Below are 14981 nucleotides of genomic sequence, written 5' to 3'. Positions count from 1 at the left end.
TGTTTTCCAAATGTAGAAAATGCCTTACGCATCTATTTGTCACTCATGGTTACCAACTGCAGTGGAGAACGCTCATTTTCAAAACTGAAAAGGATTAAAAATGAACTAAGGAGCACCATGGGTCAAAACAGATTGAACAATCTCACTCTAATGAGCATCGAACATGAACTTCGGCGTGAAATAGACATTTCCAGTATCAACAAATTTGCTCATGCTAAATCTAGAAAATGTAACTTTTGTAGTTTTGTTACTTTTGACATTTGATACCTACACGTAAGTAATACTATTACTGAAGTGTCAGACATTTGTCGTATTATCTGGCTGTATAGCAAATGAAAACATTGAATTACTTTACTATGCAAGTAAATAATTTATGTTTTAATACTTATGTGCATTTTTTTAAAATTTAGGGCCCCTTTATAACATATGCTACAGGCCCCGCACTAGCTTAATCTGGCCCTGACTGGGTCTGATGCCTTGCAGCTTCCGTGCCACGCAACGATGCAGCCAGGTAAGGCACTCTCACTGGTGCTCATGTAGAACGTTGCTAGACTAAGGGTGGGGAGCCTTGCGTGTCTCAACTGCCCCAGAAAGAGCAGTGAGGTGGTGTTGTGTGTCCAGGGTAGATCATCCGCTGTGTGCACTCCAAGGAACTTCGTGCTCTTCACTCTCCACGGCTACGCCATCGATCTGCATGGAGAGCGGTCGACCTGCATCGTGTTGAAGTCCACCATCATCTCTTTTCCGCGCTGAGACTCAGGTTGTTGTTCTCACACCATTCGACAAGCCTCTCTACCTCCTCTCCGCATGCCGACTCGTCATTGTCGCTGATGAGGCCAACCAGTATTTATCATCAGCGAGCTTAATGATGCAGTTTGAGCGGGATCTGGCAGTGCGGTCGTGAGTCAGCAGCGGACTGAGCACACGGTCCTGGGCGGGGGTCACCAGTGCTCCGTGTAATGGAGCTTGAGATATTCCTGCCAACTAGGACTGACTGGGATCTTTCTGTCAAGAAGTCCAAGATCCAGTTACAGAGCGGGAGGTTGAGTCCCTACGAGGACAGTTTCCCCACCAGCCTCGAGGGATAGTTGTGTTGAACACCATCTGAAGTTCATGAACAGCACCCTGGTGTACGAGGTATCATTTTCTAAGTGGGACAGGGCGGAGTTAGAGCCCAAAGCTGTGATGTCAAGAGTGGAGCAGTTTGAGTGGCGGGCGAACTGGAAAGGATCTCCTCACCCTTATTCTAGCTGGAAAGTGGGATTTTATACGATCCATTACCAGCTGTCAAAACACTTCCTTCAGTTAGTCCTGACGAAGGGTCTCGGCCTGAAACGTCGACTGCACCTCTTCCTAGAGATGCTGCTTGGCCTGCTGCGTTCACCAGCAACTTTGATGTGTGTTGTTTCATGATTGTTGGAGTCAGTGCCACTGGGTGGTTATCATTTAGGCCAGTTACCACCGCTCTTTTGGGCACCGGAATGATGGGTTTTGCCTTGAAGCCGTCAGGGGACAGTGGATTGTTGCAAAGAGATGTTAAAGATGTCCATTAAAGACTTCTGTTAGCTGGGCCACACAGTCCCTCAACTCCTGACCAGGAATGCTGTCTGGCTCGCAGCTTTGTGTCAGTTTATCCTGGCTGGGAACCTCCTCACCTCGGCTGTGACCAGACAGAGTGCCTGCTCCTCTGGGGGAGAGAGGGGGCTTTCCTCAATGTCACATCATTCATTGCGTCAAATCATACACAGAAGTGGGCGGGGGGGGGGTCGCTGTTGTCAACACACAGAGTGGACTTGTAATCTACTACGGTTTGTACACCTTGCCACATGTTCTGTGTGTCCCTGGAGCCCCAAAAGTGGCTGCGAGTTTTCTGGTTTGTCCTCCTGATGGCATGGGAGAGCTTCTTGGAGTTGCCTTACCTCCCACCCCCCGCGATCTGAAGGGCTGAAGGGAGCGTGCTGATCCCTAAGCAGTGCACAAACTTCTGCAGCCAGCCATGGTTGCTGATTTACCCTGGCAGTGCAGTGTTTAATCATGGTGACCAGTCACCCATCCCGCAGGTAGCTCAATGCCGGCGCAACGATTGTAGCTCGCCGCCTCCCTGAATTGCTCCAGTCCGTGCTTCAGAAACCGAGCAGAGGTCAGGTCCTGATCAAGTTGTCACGCTGGTAAAACGTTGGCAGGACGGTTTTTAAGTTGGCACGACTGAAGTCGCCAGCAACAATAAAAAAAACATTGGGATAAGTGACTTGGAGGTAGTAGAGGTCTTACAGTGCTTCTCCAGCACTAGCGCGGGGTGGGGGGAGGCGCGGGGAGGTAAAAAAAAAAGCAACAACCACAATGGCAGTGAGCTCCCTCGGTAAGTAGAGGACCCGCACTTCACCATTCACAACTCTACCTGTGGTGAGCAATGGGCCGATACTACCGAGGTGTCCGCACGCCAGGGGCAAATACAAAGGGGAAGAACAAGCTGGCATGTGATAGATGGAACCAGGCAGGGGGTAGGTGAGAAACTGCCAGGTGATAGGAGGGACACACACACAAGACGCTGGAGGAACTCAGCAGGCCAGGCAGCATCGATGGAAAAGAGTACAATCGATGTTTCGGGCCGAAACCCTTTGGTAGAAACATGAGGAGCTGAAGAAGGGTGGACCATGGGAGAGAGAGAAGGAGGAGGGCCACCAGAGGGAGAGAATGGGCAGGTGAGAAGGGAAGATGGAACATAGAACATAGAAATCTACAGCACATTACAGGCCCTTCAATGTTGTACCGACCATGTAATCTACTCTAGAGACTGCCTAGAATTTCCCTACTGCATAGCCCTCTAAGCTCCATGTATCTATCTGAGAGTCTCTTAAAGACCCTGTTGTATCCACCTCTACCACTGTCACTGGCAGTGCATTCCACACACCCACCACTCTCTGTGTGGAAAACTTACCTCTGACATCCCCTTGTACCTACTTCCAAGCACCTTAAAACTATGCCCCCTTGTGTCAGCCATTTCAGTCCTGGGAAAAAGCCTCTGGCTATCCACAAGATCAATGCCTCTCGTCAAACTATACACCTCTATCAGGTCACCTCTCATCCCCCGAGGCTCTGAGGAGAAAAGGCCAAGTTGACTCTACCTATTCTCATAAGGCATGCTCTCCAATCCAGGCAACATCCTTGTAAATCTCCTCTGCACGCTCTCTATAGCTTCCACATCCACATCCACTTCCTTGCTGTAGTGAGGCGACCAGAGCTGAACACAGTACTCCAAGTGGGGTCTAACTAAGGTCGTATATAGCTGTAACATTACCTCACAGCTCCTGAACTCAATCCCATGGTTGATGAAGGCCAACACACCATATGCCTTCTTAGCAACACTGTCAAGATGTACAGCAGCATTGAGTGTCTTATGGACATGGACCCCAAGATCTCTCTGATCCTCCACACTGCCAAGAGTCTTACCATTAATATTATATTCTGTCTTCAAATTTGATCTACTGAAATGAACCACTTTACAGGTATCTGGGTTGAACTCCATCTGCCACTTCTCAGCCCAGTTCTGCATCCTATCGATGTCCTGCTGTAACCTCTGACAACCCTCCAGACTATCCACAACAACCCCAACTTTTGTGTCATCAGTAAACTTATTAACCAACCCTTCTACTTCCTCATCCAGGTCATTTATAAAAATCACAAAGAGGAGGGGTTCCAGGACAGATCGTTGTGGAACGCCACTGGTCACCGACCTCCATGAAGAATATAAATCATCTACAACCACCCTTTCCTTCTGTGGTCAAACCAATTCTGGATCCACAAAGCAAGGTCTCCTTGGATCTTTCCTGAATGAGCCTCGCACAGGGAACCTTATCAAATGCCTTACTGAAATCCATATACACTACATCCACTGATCTACCTTCATCGATGTGTTTTGTTATATCCTCAAAGAATTCTATCAGGTTCGTAAGGCATGACCTGCACTTGACAAATCCATGCTGACTATCTCTAATCAGATTATACCTCTGTAACGGCCTTTGCCACACTGACTCCTGTTGCCTAGGGTGAATAGCCGTGACCCCGCCAAACAGTGCAATTGCTTTGGTGCGGATAAGGTGTGAGTCGCCCAATGATCAGCCACGACACAAATATGAAACAATATACAAAGTGCGAGTAAAGAATTACACTTTATTGCAAATTTTGGTGATGGGTTAGTAGCAACAACTAAAAGAAAAGGCACCACATAAGTAACTTATCAGTCTTGTGCACGTAATATTTTAATACGTTGGAGCTCACACCTCCGATTCCATCCACAACGACCTTCCGAGACTCCGGCCACCCTCCGAACCCTCGAGGTCCGGTGTCCGCTGCCCTGGAACCGCTGTCCGTTCCTCACACGTCCGTCCTCTCTGCTCACCTCCCGAAAAGCCCGCGCTCCTCAACTCAGCACACATATACAAGATAACAGAACATGACTTCCATTGGCTAACAAATGAATACAGTTTCCATTATCACATTGTATAACCCAAACATCGCTGTTACAGAGAACCCCTTGCTCAGCAGTTAACAGTACGAGAAACCATTTTAATATAACACCTCAGAGAAACCATTTTGGTAATAAGTGATTAACAGTTATCAGTCCATCTAGTATTACTGAGAGCCCCACATCTCTCCAAATGCTCATAAATCTTGCCTTTCAGGATCTTCTCCGACAACTTGCCACCACTGAAGTAAGACTCACTGGTCTATAATCTCCTGGATCATCTTTACTCCCTTTCCTGAACAAGGGAACAATGCTTGCAACCCTCCAATCCTCTGGCACCTCTCCTGTCCGTATTGATGATGCAAAGATCATCGCCAGAGGCTCAGCAATCTCCTCCCTCACTTCCCACAGTAGCCTGGGGTATATCTTGGCCGGTCCCATGACTTATCTAACTCAATACCTTTCAAAAGTTCCAGCACATCCTCTTTCTTAATGTCTATACACTCAAATGTTTCAGTCTGCTGTAAGTCATCCCCACAATTGCCGAGGTCCTTTTCACTGGTGAATACTGAAGTAAAGTATTCATTAAGTACCTCTGCTACCTCTTCCGACTCCATGCACGTTTCCAATATCATTCCTGATTGGTCCTATTCTCACAAGGCTCATCCTCTTGCTCTTCACATACTTGCAGAATACCTTGGGGTTTTCCTTAATCCTATTTGCCATGGCCTGCTCATGGCCCCTTCTGGCTCTCCTAATTCCATTCTTGAGATGTTTCTTGGCACCTTTGTAATTTTCTAGAGTTCTAACAATACCTAGTTTCTTGACCTTTTGTAAGCTTTTCTTTTCTTCTTAACTAGATTTTCTACATACATTGTACACCATGGTTCTTTTACCCTAAAATCCTTTCCCTGCCTCAATGAAACATACCTATGTAGAATGCCATGCAAATGTTCCCTGAACATTTGCCATATTTCTGCCATGCATTTCCCTGAGAATATTTGCTCCCAATTTATTTTCCCAAGTCCCTGCCTAATAGCATCTTATTTCCCCCACCCCAATTATTTTTTTCCACAAATTGTCTGCTCCTATCCCTCTCCAGCACTATGGTAAAGGAGATACGAGTTGTGATCACTACCTCCCAAATGGTCTCCCAGTGAGAGATCTGACACCTGACCAGGTTCATTTCCCAATACCAGATCAAATACAGCCTCTCCTCCAGTTGGTTTAGCTACATATTGTATCTGAACACCTTCCTGAACACACCTAACAGACTCCACCCCATCTAAACCCCTTGCTCTAAGAAGATACCAGTCAATATTAGGAAAGTTTAAATCTCCCATCACAACAACCCTATTATTATTGCACCATTCCAGAATGTGCCTCCCTATCTGCTCCTCGATGTCTCTGTTTCTATTGGGGGGTCTATAAAAAAACAGTAGAGCTATTGACCCCTTCCTGTTTCTGACTTCCACCCACATTGACTCAGTAGCCAATCCCTCCATGACTTCCTTCTTTTCTGCAGCTGTGACACTAACAGCAGTGCTATACCCCCACTTCTTTTACCTCCCTCCCTGACCTTTTTGAAAAATCTAAATCCTGGCACACTCAGCAGCCACTCCTGCCCCTGAGACATCCAAGTCTCTGTAATGGCCGCAACATCATAGTTCCACGTATTGATCCACACTCTAAGTTCATCTGCCTTGCTTATGATACTCCTTGCATTAAAATAGACATATCTCAAACCATCAGGCTGAGTGCTTCTTTGCTCAATCATCTGCCGATCCTTCCTCATAAACTCCCTACAAGCTGTCACTACTTGTGCGCCAACCCCCCCCCCCCATCCTCTGCCTCTTCACTTCGGTTCCCACTCCCTGCAAATCTAGTTTAAACCCTCTCCAACAGCATTAGCAAACATTCCTCCCAGGATATTGGTTCCCCTCTGGTTCAGGTGCAACCTGTCCCACTTGTACAGATCACCCCTTCCCCAGAAGAGGTCCCAATGATCCAAGAACTTGAAACCCTGTCCCTGTAGCATCTCCTCAGCCACTCACTTACCTGTGCTATCTTCCTGTTCTGACCTTGCCTAGCTTGTGGCACTGGGCGTAATCTGGAGATTACTACTTTGGAGGTCCTGCTCTTCAGCCTCTTTCCTAACTCCCTAAGCTTACGGCGCAGGACCCCTACCCTTCTCCTGCCTATGTTACTGGTACCAACATGTACCACGACCTCCAGCTGCTCACCCTCCCCTTCAAGGATATTCTGCAACCGCTCAGAGATATCCTAGCACCCAGGAGGCAACACACAATCCTGGTGTTTTGTTTGCTGCAACACAATCTCCAGTCTGTCTCCCTGTCAAGTCCCCTATGACTGTTGCTCTGCCTGACTTCACCCTACCCTTCTGAGGCTCAGAGCTGACCACAGTGCTATTGGCCAGGCTGCTGCTGCCTTGCCCAGTTAGTGAATTGAATTGAATCGAATTGAATGATCTTTATTGTCATTACACATAGGTACAATGAAACGCTGGCTTCCTCTCAGGCAATTAAATAAAGCGGTAGATAAAAACAAGACAGTAATAGAAAAACAGTATTAAATAGATACGTAGCAGAAAACAAGCTGCAGCAGCACCAGAATATCACAGTAATGCACTAAGTGCCACTAGTGCAAGTATTTGAGTCCTGTGTGTGCTCACAGTTTCAGTCATTGTTCTGTGGGAGTGGTGTGATGGAGGCCACAGCTCTGGGATAGAAGCTGTTCCTCAGTCTATTAGTTCTGGTTTTTAGGGTCCTGAACCTTTTGCAGGACAGCAGCGGGTCAAACAGGGAGTGGCCGGGGTGTGTGGTGTCTCTGGTTATGCTGATTGCTTTCCTCCTGAGTCTGCTGGAGTAGATGGTGTCCAGTCCTGGGAGCTTAGGTCATCCCCCACAGCAGTATTCAAAGGGATATACCTGTTGCTGAGGGGAATGGCCACAGGGGGACCCCGTACAGACTTCCTTCTCCCTTTACCTCTCTCGGTGTTCACCCATCTACTCCCCGAAATCTGCACTGTGGGTGTAACCACCTGCTCAAAAGTCGTATCTATCAATTGCTCGGCCTCCTGGGATGAGGGGTAAGAGGGGAGCCAGAATGAGGAATTGAAAAAGAGAGAAGGGGAGGGGGAAGAAGTTACCAGAGGTTTGGGAGATCGATGTTCATACCATCAGGGTGGAGGCTACCCAGACAGAATATGAGCTGTTGCTCCTCCAACCTGAGTGTGGCCTCATCGTGCCAGTAGAGGAAGCCATGGACTGACATGTCAGAATGAGAGTGGGAAGTAGAATTAAAATGGGTGGCCACTGGGAAATCCTGCCTGTTGTAGCAGACAGAGTGAAGGTGGTTGATGAAATGGACCCCAATCTATGTTGGGATTAACCAATGCACCAGAGCACCAGATACAGTAGATGGCCATGATAGACTTGCGGAGGTGCAGTGTTGCCTCATGTGGAAAGGCTGTTTGGTGGTGAGGAGGGAGGTGACGGGGCAGGTGTAGCACTTCTCCCACTTGCAGGGATAAGTGCCAGGAGGGAGATCAGTGCAGAGGGGTGGACGGACAAGGGAGTCACAGAGAAAGTGAAGGAAAATCTAGGTTTAGTGGGAGGATCCCGTTGAAGATGGTGAAAGCTGTGGAGAATGGTGTGCTGGATGTGGAGGCTTCTACAGTGGTAGGTAAGGACAAGGGGAACTTTATCCTTGTCACGGTGACAGGAAGGTGGGGTGAGGGTGGCAAATAAAGGGGAGCAAAGTTCAAAGTAAACTTATTATCAAAGTACATGTACTGTATATTGTGGGCACGTGGCCAAGAGGTTAAGGCATTGGACTAGCGACCTGAAGGTTGTGAGTTCGAGCCCCAGCCGAGGCAACATGTGCTGTGTCCTTGAGCAAGGGACTTAACCACACATTGCTCTGCGACAACACCAGTGCTAACGCCCTTCCCTTGGACAACATCGGTGGCGTGGAGAGGGGAGACTTGCAGCATAGGCAACTGCTGGTCTTCCATACAACCTTGCCCAGGCCTGCGCCCTAAAGAGTGAAGACTTTCCAGGTGCAGATCCATGGTCTCGCAAGACTAACGGATGCCTTTAAAATTTAATTTAATTTAATACTGTATGTCACTATATACTACCTTGAGGTTCATTTTCTTAGAGGCATTCAGTAGCACGCAATGAAACAATAAAAAAACTACACACAACGACTGACAAACAACCAATGTGTAAAGGAAGACTGCGAAAATACAAACAAGTAAATATATAAATAAATAATACAGAGAACATGAGTTGTAGACTCCTTGAAAATGAGTTCGCAGGTTGCGGAATCAGTTCAAAGTTGAGGTGAGTGAAGTTATCCTTGCTGGTGCAGGAGCCCGAGCTGAGGGGTAAAAACTGTTCCTGAACATGGTGGTATGGGACCTAAGACTCTTGTAGCTCCTTTCTGATGGCAGCAGTGAGAAGAGAGCATGGCCTGGGTGGTAGGGGTCCTGAGTGATGAATGCTGCTTGTAGACGAGCTCGGTGGTGGGAAGGGGTTGCTGGTGATGAGCTGGGTTGTGTCCACCAGATTCTGTAGGCTTTTCCATTCTTTGAGATTGTTGTTTCCATACCAGGTCATGGTGCAACCGGTCAGAATATTTTCCACTGTGCACCTATGGAAGTCTGTCAGAGTTTTAGATGACATGCTGAATCTGTGCAAACTTGTAAGAAAGCAGAGGCACTGCCGTGTGATGGCACTCACATGCTGGTCCCAGGACAGATCCTCTGACAACGCTAAGGGATTCAGAGTTACTGACCCTCGCCACCTTCGATCCCCTGGGGGTGGCTCCCTGGCATCCAGTTTCTTCCTCCTGTGGTGAATGACGTTGAGTGAGAAGCTGGCGTGCACATTCCACCAGGTTTTCAATCGCTCTCCTTTGATGTCATCATCACCTTTGATGAGGCTGATGACGGTGGAGGTGTCAGCAACCTTAAATATGGCATCGGAGCTATGCGTAGCCTCACAGTCATAAGTATAAAGTGAGTAGAGCAGGGGGATAAGCACACAACCCTGCGCTGTTGGAAATTGTGGAGATGTCGTTGCCAATCCAAACTGACTGGGGTCTGCTAGTGAGCGAATTGAGGATCCGGCTGCACGAGGAGGTATTGAGGCCAAGGTCTTTAAGATTAGCGATTAGTTTTGAGGGAATGATAGTGTTGAATGATGAGCTACAGAAAATGCAGAGCATACTGATGTGTGCACCTTCACTGTCCAGATGTTCGAGAGCTGAGTGAAGAGCCTTTGAGATGGCATCTGCTGTCGACCTGTTGTGACGGTAAGCAAACTGAAGCAGATCCAAGTCACTCCTCAGGCAGGAGTTAATATGATTCATGGCCAACCTCCCAGATCACTTTGTCACAGTGGATGTAAATGCTACTCGACAATAATCGGAGGTGCTTTCCTCTTGGGCACTGGTAAAATTGAAGCCTGCTTGAAACAAGTGGGTACCCTCAGTTGATTAGCGTGGGTCTTCAGTACTTGGCCAGACATGCCGTCTGGGCCAGACACTTTCTGTGGGTTCACCCTCCTGAAGGAAGCTCTCATGCGGACTCAGCAGCTGAAATCACAGGGTTGTGGGAATTTGTGAAGGTGCCTCTGTATCCTGTCAATCAAAACCAGCACAAAAGGCACTGAGTCCATCTGGGAGTGAACCCTTGTTGTCATTTCCGTTACTTGGTTTTGCTTTGTAGGTGTTGATGGAATTCAAGCCCTGCCACACCTGCTGAGCATCCTTCTATGATTTAAGTTTAGTCTGGAATTGCCATTTCATGTGTAAGGTTTCTTTCTGGAGGTAATACTTGGATCTCTTGCACTCTCCTGAGTCGCCAGTCCTGAGCACCACCGATCTGGCCCTCAGCACATTAGTGCTTCTGTTTAGGGAAGACTGAACGATTTTGTGGGGTCACACTCTTCCACGAGTGACTTTATAAAGTCCATGACAACTATAGCGTATTCATTCAGTCCTCTGATGACTCTTTAAACATGGACCAGTCCACGGACTCAAAGTGATCCCGAAGCTGCTCCTCTGCCTTCTGTGATCACCTCTTTGGTGTCCTAACCTCTAGTGCCTTCCTCTTTAGCCACTGTTTGTATGCAGGTCAAAGGTGGACAGCCAGATGGTCAGAATTCCCAACTTGCGGTATCGGGATTCAATAGTAGGCATCCTTAATGGTAGTGTAGCAGTGGTCTAGTGTGTTGGGTCGTCTGGTGCTGTAGGTGATGTGCTGATGGTAATTAGGCAGAGATTTCTTCAAGTTAACCTAATTAAAGTCCTCGGCAAGGTGTCATGGTAGGCCGTTTCTTGTTTGTTTATGCAATGAGCTTGCTTGACACCTGCCTTTGGTGGTATGTAAACTGTGGTCAGGATCACAGTAAAGGACTCTCTCAATAAATAGAATGGATGGTAGTTAATTATTAGATGTGCCAGGTCCGGTGAACAAGAGCACTATGTCTGAGCACCACAATGAGTTTATCTTGAAGCAGAGCCCTCCACCTCTCCCCTTCCTGTTAATGCAATTTGGTCCACTCGGTGGCTTGAGAACCCCTCTGGATGGAGCACCATGTCTGGAGTGTCGGGTATGAGCCATGTCTCCGTGAAACAGAGAACAGAGTAATGCCTCATTTCCCTCTGATAAAGCAATCTTGCCCTTAGGTTCTCTGTCCTGCTCGCCAGTACATTAGCCAGCAAAATGCTAGGGAGAGGTAGTCACGTACCCCATCCCTTTAGTCTGGTTGGAAGTCCGCGCTGGTACCTTCCACCGATGGCCGTCCATCGTCTGCTTCAAGGTGCTGTACCTGCATTGCTAAAAGTCAAGTTTTCCGAGTCCCTCAGGAGATTGCAAAAATGCTAGTGTGTTCAAATGGTTCAAAGGTAAGTTTCTTAAAGAGAAATTACAAGCTGCAGATTGCAGCCATAGCAGTTCAAAGGATATGAAAATGTTGTGAGCTGCCTGGTAAATGTATATTGCCAGCACCATCTCGAGGTTGATAAGTAGAATTGAAGTAGTGGTTCTTGAGATGCTGATGATGTTGGCACTGATGGCAGAGGAAGGGAAACTCTGTTTAAGAGATGATGCTTCCCAATGATTTCTGGCAGAACGTTGTACCCAAACTCTCCAAGTTTATTATAAGGGAAATAATGGCAACAAATAAGGGCAGAAAATTAAATTCCATTGTACCCAATTATATAGGAGGTTCTCTTCTAACTCCGAATTCACTAATTTTACCCAAGAGTAACAAACTTCTTCCATACTTTCCCTCAATTCATTAGCATATGGACTATTTCATAACATTCCGAAATTATATTTCTTCTGCTCCCTCATCATTAATCATATGACAATTACAGCACAGAAACAGGCCATCTCGGCCCTTCTAGTCCCTGCCGACCACTTACTCTCACCTAGTCCCACCGACTTGCACTCAGCCCATAACGCTCCATTCCTTTCCTGTCCATATAGCTATCCAATTTAACTTTAAATGACAACACCGAACCTGCCTCAACCACTTCTGCTGGAAGCTCATTCCACACAGCTACCACTCTCTGAGTAAAGAAGTTCCCTCTCATGTTACCCCTAAACCTTTGCCCTTTAACTCTCAACTCATGTCCTCTTGTTTGAATCTCCCCCACTCTCAATGGAAAAAGCCTATCTATGTCAACTCTATCTATCCCCCTCATAATTTTAAATACCTCTATCAAGTCCCCCCCCGTCAACCTTCTACGCTCCAAAGAATAAAGACCCAACTTGTTCAACCTTTCTCTGTAACTTAGGAGATGAAACCCAGGTAACATTCCAGCAAGTCTTCTCTGTACTCTCTCTATTTTGTTGACATCTTTCCTATAATTTGGTGACCAGAACTGTACACAATACTCCAAATTTGGCCTTACCAATGCCTTGTACAATTTCAACGTTACATCCCAACTCCTATACTCAATGCTCTGATTCATAAAGGCCAGCATACCAAAAGCTTTCTTCACCACCCTATCCACATGAGATTCCACCTTCAGGGAACTATGCACCATTATTCCTAGATCCCTCTGTTCTACTGCATTCTTCAATGCCCTACCATTTACCATGTATGTCCTATTTTGATTAGTCCTACCAAAATGTAGCACCTCACATTTATCAGCATTAAACTTCATCTGCTATCTTTCAGCCCACTCTTCTAACTGGCCTAAATCTCTCTGCAAGCTTTGAAAACCTACTTCATTATCCACAACTCCACCTATCTTAGTATCATCTGCATACTTACTAATCCAATTTACCGCCCCATCATCCAGATCATTAATATACATGACAAACAACATTGGACCCAGTACAGATCCCTGAGGCACACCACTAGTCACTGGTCTCCAATCTGACAAATAGTTATCCACCACTACTCTCTGGTGTCTCCCATCCAGCCACTGCTGAATCCATTTTACTACTTCAATATTAATACCTAATGATTGAAAGTTCCCATCTAACCTTCCATGTGGAAACTTGTCAAAGGCCTTACTGAAGTCCATATAGACAACATCCACCATTTTACCCTCGTCAATTTTCCAAGTAACCTCTTCAAAAAATTCAATATTTATCAAACATGACTTTCCACGCACAAATCCATGTTGACTGTTCCTAATCAGACCCAGTCTATCCAGATAATTATTTATACCATCTCTAAGGATACTTTCCATCAATTTACCCACCACTGATTCAAACTCACAGGCCGATAATTGCTAGGTTTACTCTTAGAACCCCTTTTAAACAATGGAACACCATGAGCAATACACCAATCCTCCAGCACCAACCCCATTTCTAATGACATTTGAAATATTTCTGTCAGAGCCCCTGCTATTTCCACACTAACTTCCCTCAAGGTCCTAGGGAATATCCTGTCAGGACCCAGAGACTTATCCACTTTTATATTCCTTAAAAATGCCAGTACTTGCTCTTCTTTAATCATCATAGTCTCCATAACTTCCCTATCTGTTTCCCTTACCTTACACAATTCAATATCCTTCTCCTTAATGAATACCGAAGAAATTGTTTAAAATCTCCCCCATCTCTTTTGGCTCCACACATAGCTGTCCACTCTGATTCTCTAAGGGACCAATTTTATCCCTCACTATCCTTTTGCTATTAATATAACTGTAGAAACCCTTTGGATTTATTTTCACCTCACTTGCCAAAGCAACCTCGTATCTTCTTTTAGCTTTTCTAATTTATTTCTTAAGATTCTTTTTACATTCTTTATATTCCTTGAGCACCTCATTTAGATTATGAAGACATGTAGTCCTCTTTTATTGTCATTTAGTAATGCATGCATTAAGAAATGATACATTATTTCCCCTGGTGTGATATCACAAAACACAGGACAGACCAAAACTGAAAAAACTGACAAAACCACATAATTATAACATATAGTTACAACAGTGCACAATACCATAACTTGATGATGAAGTCCGTGAGCACAGTAAAGTTCAAAGTTTCTCAAATGTCCCACATCTCATGCAGACGGGAGAAGGAAGAGCTCTCCCTGCCATGCCAACCACAATCCGACTCTGAGTCATCCGAAAACTTCGAGCTCTGATCAGCTCTCCAACACCGAGTACTGAGCGCCATCTCTGCCCGAGCAATTCGACCTCTTTCTCGGTTGCCAAAAGCAGGCAAGGCCAGGGATTTTGAGGCCTACCGTCCGAAAGATTCCCGACTGCGCAGTAACGACAGCAGTGAACGAGCATTTCAGAAATTTCTCCAGCTGTTCCTCTGTGCTTTCACATCCATTCTCCATCAGATCAGAATTGCCCACGGCCCCTATTTAACAGATACAACATCATTTTTCACCGGAGAGCTGCGCACGGATGGCATGCTGCCATCTTCTCCTCCCTGCTAACTGTTCATTTACTCCATGCTGCCTATATTTATTGTAGATATCTCTCTTTTTCCGAACCAAGTTTCCAATATCCCTTGAAAACCATGGCTCTCTCAAACTTTTAACCTCTCCTTTCAACCTAACAGGAACATAAAGATTCTATGCCCTCAAAATTTCTGTCAGAGCCCCTGCTATTTCCTCTATGCCCTTTAAATGTCCTCCATATCTCTATTACATCCTTCCCATAAAACAAATTGTCCCAATCCACTCCTTCTAAATTCTTTTGCATCTCCTTAAAGTTAGCCTTTCTCCAATCAAAAATCTCAACCCTGGGTCCAGACCGATCCTTCTCCATAATTATATTGAAACTAATGGCATTGAGGTCACTGGGCCTGAAGTGCTCCCCAACACAAACGTCCGTCACCTGACCTATTTCATTCCCTAGCAGAAGGTGCAATACTGCCCCTTCTCTAGTTGGTACCTCTATGTATTGCTGCAAAAAACTATCCTGCACACATTTTACAAACTCCAAACCATCCAGCCCTTTTACGGTATGGGCTTCCCAGTCTAAGTATGGAAAAATAAAATCTCCCACAATC

The sequence above is a fragment of the Mobula birostris genome, chromosome 22 (genome assembly GCF_030028105.1).
Source record: "Mobula birostris isolate sMobBir1 chromosome 22, sMobBir1.hap1, whole genome shotgun sequence".
Taxonomy (NCBI): Eukaryota; Metazoa; Chordata; class Chondrichthyes; order Myliobatiformes; family Myliobatidae; genus Mobula; species Mobula birostris.
This window is presented reverse-complemented; position numbering follows the sequence as displayed.